Source organism: Procambarus clarkii, chromosome 38 (genome assembly GCF_040958095.1).
Source record: "Procambarus clarkii isolate CNS0578487 chromosome 38, FALCON_Pclarkii_2.0, whole genome shotgun sequence".
Lineage (NCBI taxonomy): Eukaryota > Metazoa > Arthropoda > Malacostraca > Decapoda > Cambaridae > Procambarus > Procambarus clarkii.
This window is the reverse complement of record NC_091187.1, coordinates 14,003,479-14,009,708: the sequence shown is the minus strand read 5'-3', so window position 1 is coordinate 14,009,708 and position 6,230 is coordinate 14,003,479.

Here is a 6,230-nt window from a genome sequence, read left to right as displayed (position 1 = left end):
GCTAGTAGAACAGGTTGGCTAGTAGAACAGGTTGGCTAGGAGGACAGGTTGGCTAGGAGGACAAGTTGGCTAAGAGGACAGGTTGGCTAGGAGGACAGGTTGACCAGGAGGATAGGTTGGCTAGGGGAACAGGTTGGCTAGTAGAACAGGTTGGCTAGGAGGACAGGTTGGCTAGGAGGACAGGTTGGCTAGGAGGACAGTTTGGCTAGGAGGACAGGTTGGCTAGTAGAACAGGTTGGCTAGGAGGACAGGTTGGCTAGGAGGACAAGTTGGCTAAGAGGACAGGTTGGCTAGGAGGACAGGTTGACCAGGAGGATAGGTTGGCTAGGGGAACAGGTTGGCTAGTAGAACAGGTTGGCTAGGAGGACAGGTTGGCTAGGAGGACAGGTTGGCTAGGAGGACAGGTTGGCTAGGAGGACAGGTTGGCTAGGACAGGTTGGTTAGGGGGACAGGTTGGCTAGGAAGACAGATTGAACCAGCAGTATGATGGGTTAGCTCAGCATCAAGCTAACAGTGTCTAATGGCTATTTGAGCTAGGAAGGATAAGCTTATCAAAGGAAAACAACTCCTTATAAGGAGGAGAAAACTTTTTCAGAGCTCAGGAGATGTGTGAGCAATTGTCTCTTGTCCAACCACATGCTTAATGTGTCCAACCCCTTGGTTAATGTGTCCAACCCCTTGGTTAATGTGTCCAACCCCTTGGTTAATGTGTCCAACCCCTTGGTTAATGTGCCCAACCCCTTGGTTAATGTGTCCAACCCCTTGGTTAATGTGTCCAACCCCTAGGTTAATGTGTCCAACCCCTTGGTTAATGTGTCCAACCACTTGGTTAATGTGTCCAACCCCTTGGTTAATGTGTCCAACCCCTTGGTTAATGTGTCCAACCACATGCTTAATGTGTCCAACCTCTTGGTTAATGTGTCCAACCCCTTGGTTAATGTGTCCAACCCCTTGGTTAATGTGTCCAACCCCTTGGTTAATGTGTCCACCCACTTGGTTAATGTGTCCAACCCCTTGGTTAATGTGTCCAACCACTTGGTTAATGTGTCCACCCCCTTGGTTAATGTGTCCACCCCTTTGGTTAATGTGTCCAACCACTTGGTTAATGTGTCCACCCACTTGGTTAATGTGTCCAACCACTTGGTTAATGTGTCCAACCCCTTGGTTAATGTGTCCACGCCCTTGGTTAATGTGTCCACCCCCTTGGTTAATGTGTCCAACCCCTTGGTTAATGTGTCCACCCCACTTGGTTAATGTGTCCAACCCCTTGGTTAATGTGTCCAACCCCTTGGTTAATGTGTCCACCCCCTTGGTTAATGTGTCCACCCCTTTGGTTAATGTGTCCAACCACTTGGTTAATGTGTCCACCCCCTTGGTTAATGTGTCCAACCACTTAGTTAATGTGTCCACCCCCTTGGTTAATGTGTCCAACCCCTTGGTTAATGTGTCCAACCCCTTGGTTAATGTGTCCACCCACTTGGTTAATGTGTCCAACCCCTTGGTTAATGTGTCCACCCCTTTGGTTAATGTGTCCACCCCCTTGGTTAATGTGTCCACCCCTTTGGTTAATGTGTCCAACCACTTGGTTAATGTGTCCACCCCCTTGGTTAATGTGTCCAACCACTTGGTTAATGTGTCCACCCCCTTGGTTAATGTGTCCAACCCCTTGGTTAATGTGTCCAACCCCTTGGTTAATGTGTCCACCCCCTTGGTTAATGTGTCAGGTGTCAATCACTCACCGGATGAGTGAAGGACATTGACGGGAAACTGACAGGTAATTTGCTGAGTTCTTGTCTCTGAGCAACGTTGAGCAAGAGTGACAGTTGCAGAGTGGCAACAATCCCATCGCAGCCCGAACGAGGTGATGGAGGTCACTCACTCACTGTGAGGAATGATTGTTTAGCCTCTGATTGATTGTCTGAGGACTGTTTGCGTGTCTGGAAGAAGGTGCACAGAGCTACAGAATGGGTCATTATAATTTACTACCGTAAAGATAGATATCCAGTATCCACAAGGATAGATGTCCAGTATCCACAAGGATAGATATCCAGTATCCACAAGGATAGGTATCCAGTATCCACAAGGATAGATATCCAGTATCCACAAGGATAGATATCCAGTATCCACAAGGATAGATATCCAGTATCCACAAGGATAGATATCCAGTATCCACAAGGATAGATATCCAGTATCCACAAGGATAGTTATCCAGTATCCACAAGGATAGTTATCCAGTATACACAAGGATAGATATCCAGTATCCACAAGGATAGGTATCCAGTATCCACAAGGATAGATATCCAGTATCCACAAGGATAGTTATCCAGTATACACAAGGATAGATATCCAGTATCCACAAGGATAGGTATCCAGTATCCACAAGGATAGATATCCAGTATCCACAAGGATAGATATCCAGTATCCACAAGGATAGGTATCCAGTATCCACAAGGATAGATATCCAGTATCCAGAAGGATAGGTATCCAGTATCCACAAGGAAAGATATCCAGTATCCACAAGGATAGGTATCCAGTATCCACAAGGATAGATATCCAGTATCCACAAGGATAGATATCCAGTATCCACAAGGATAGATATCCAGTATCCACAAGGATAGATATCCAGTATCCACAAGGATAGATATCCAGTATCCACAAGGATAGATATCCAGTATCCACAAGGATAGATATCCAGTATCGACAAGGATAGGTATCCAGTATCCACAAGGATAGATATCCAGTATCCACAAGGATAGATATCCAGTATCCACAAGGATAGATATCCAGTATCTAGTTATATTATCAAAAATGTGAACATATTAACCGAACAAAACCACGAAAGAAACATTGACCAGCGGACTTGTGTGATTGGAAAATTATCAAGTATCCACAAGGACGGATATTATCCATAATTAATATCTTTGCGGATATCTATCCACAAGGATAGATATAATCCAAAATTATCCCAAATTTTATTTGCTAACCAGTACGAACACTGTTTAAGGGAAGCGAAATTGTGTATTTCGAACCTATTAAAGTTATACGAAACATTTACATCAATAGGAAATTGAACTTTAAGAAACAGGTGAAAGAACCGGGAAGAGTACCGAGAGGAGTCAGAGAGTACCTAACGGAAGGGAGTCAGAGTACCTAACGCATGGGAGTCAGAGAGTACCTAACAGAAAGAAAAGAGTCAGAGTACCTAACAGAATGGAGTCGGATAATCACAGAGCCGAGACGTCAGTGTTTTCCATCAGCACCTTCATGGGAAACTCACGTGACAGGAAGCCAAGGACATACATGAGCCATTCAAATGTAAAAAAGTACACGTTTTACCCAAGAACAATAGACTGAGTATTTTATTTACACCACATTTACAATACAATTTACGATTGAGTCTATTACAATAGACTGAATTTGAGATTGTCACTCTGAGGGCGACAATCATCTGAGGAAGCTGCAAACACACTGATGGTGATTGTCAACTCTGTGTCATGTGCTTTGTCATCTATTGTCATGTCACGTGTCAGATGTTACAGATTCCCTATACATGTGTTGGCTTATTCGATCATTTTTAATCATTTAACGTCAGTCATTAAACTTTTTAAATTTTGCCCCGAGGGGCGAGTTTATTGGGCAGCGCCACTCATCCTGTGAGTGGACACACCGCCATAGTGACAGTATTGGGCAGCGTCACTCATCCTGTGAGTGGACACACCGCCATAGTGACAGTATTGGGCAGCGCCACTCATCCTGTGAGTGGACACACCGCCATAGTGACAGTATTGGACAGCACCACTCATCCTGTGAGTGGACACACCGCCATAGTGACAATATTGGGCAGCGCCACTCATCCTGTGAGTGAACACACCGCCATAGTGACAGAATTGGGCAGCACCACTCATCCTGTGAGTGGACACACCGCCATAGTGACAGTATTGGGCAGCGCCACTCATCCTGTGAGTGGACACACCGCCATAGTGACAGTATTGGGCAGCGCCACTCATCCTGTGAGTGAACACACCGCCATAGTGACAGTATTGGGCAGCACCACTCATCCTGTGAGTGAACACACCGCCATAGTGACAGTATTGGGCAGCGCCACTCATCCTGTGAGTGGACACACCGCCATAGCAGCATGTACAACACTCCCCAATAGGAAGAAAACCCGCTGGGTTGTTCATCCTGTCACTTGTACCCAGACAGAGCGAGGACTTGCTTGAGGTTATCTTGAGATGATTTCGGGGCTTTAGTGTCCCCGCGGCCCGGTCCTCGACCAGGCCTTCACCCACAGGAAGCAGCCCGTGACAGCTAACACCCAGGTACCTATTTTACTGCTAGGTAACAGGGGCATAGGGTGAAAGAAACTCTGCCCATTGTTTCTTGCCGGCGCCCGGGATCGAACCCGGGATCACAAGTCCAGCGTGCTGTCCGCTCGGCCGACCGGCTCCCTCCCAACTGCTTAATTGTCTCAAGTGAACAGCTCCTCAAACAAGAAGATTAACATCTGTTAACCCTTAAAATCTTACGATATCTTGCGGGTGCAATATTGGGGAATCTTCTAAGAACAGTATCTATGTTTGACAAATGGTATTTTCCTAACTCAAACAATGTGGGGTTTATTATTCTACACATATTCCTAATGTCTCTCAGGTGTTCACATTCACGTAGGTAGTGGTCAAGGCGGTGTCCATCACTCTCACCACAGATTCTGCAACTCCGCTGTTCAACTGTTGTTTCCATTCCTAATCTCCATGGATATTTGTATCCAAGACGGATTCTCGCTATTACTGATTCTCTCCTGCGTCCTCCTCCTCTTCGTCCATAATGATTGGGATTGCCAGCTGCAACCATGTTGTACCATCGTACAGATTCACTGGTTTGTGCTTCTATCCTCCTTTCCTCAGTTACCTTGTCACGGTGATGTTGCCTGACAATACCTCTAATTTGTAGTAGAGTCTTGGGTATGAAGTATTCAATATGGTCTCCTTCAGCGCCTTCAGCAGCCAGCACATCTGCTCGTTCATTCCCACATATTCCAACATGGGAGGGGATCCCCAACATGGGAGGGGCTCCCCAACATGGGAGGGGATCCACAGAAACTTGATGACTCTTCCCTGGTTGGTTGCCATTACAGTTCTGTTGATTTCAGGGACTATCGCAAGATTTTCTGCCCGATTTTTACTTGGCTTTGAGGCGCTGCTTTTGAATCAGTGCAGATCACTGCGCCATTAGTGTTCCGTTCAAGAAATCTTAACGCCATAACAATGGCAGTTAGCTCCGCTTGCGTAGAAGAGACATAGTTCTCAATACGCGCTTTTTCATAATTTCTGCGTTGAAAAGCATTATCCTTGATTACAGCGTATGCTGCACCAGCCCTGCCATTGACAGGATTAGATGACCCGTCAGTGTAGATTTGCAACCCGTTCTCGCAAATTTAATAAGTCAATATTGACTTATTAGTTGCGTGCATAGGTGACATACTAAACATAATAGTTTCCCTAGAAAAGCTTCATAGAAAACACCGACCTTACCTAACCTACTTAGTATGTTAAAATAAGCATCTTATAGCTTCGTAATTACAATTGTTACTTAACCTATTATAGGTATAGGTTAGGTAATAATTGTAATTACGAAGCAATAAGATGCTTATCTTAACATACTAAGTAGGTTAGGTAAGGTCGGTGTTTTCTATGAAGCTTTTCAAGGGAAACTATTATGTTAAGTATGTCACCTATGCACATATTTAATAAGTCAATATTGACTTATTAAATTTGCGAGAACGGGTTGAGATTTGATCTAGTTCATCTCCGGCTTCTTTATAAATTTCCTCGAGATACTTGTGCGACATTTCCTGTAGCATCAAGATGAATTTTTTCATTGCCATTTCATTGATGATAATCCTGCATGAGTCATCCTCCCAGGGAGGTGGTCATACTATTAAGGCGAGTCGCACCTCAACGCCAGTTCACATCTTTTTTTTTTTTTTTTTTTTTTTTTTGAGATATATACAAGAGTTGTTACATTCTTGTACAGCCACTAGTACGCGTAGCGTTTCGGGCAGGTCCCTGGAATACGATCCCCGCCGCGAAGAATCGTTTTTTCATCCAAGTACACATTTTACTGTTGCGTTAAACAGAGGCTAAAGTTAAGGAATTGCGCCCAGTAAATCCTCCCCGGCCAGGATACGAACCCATGACATAGCGCTCGCGGAACGCCAGGCGAGTGTC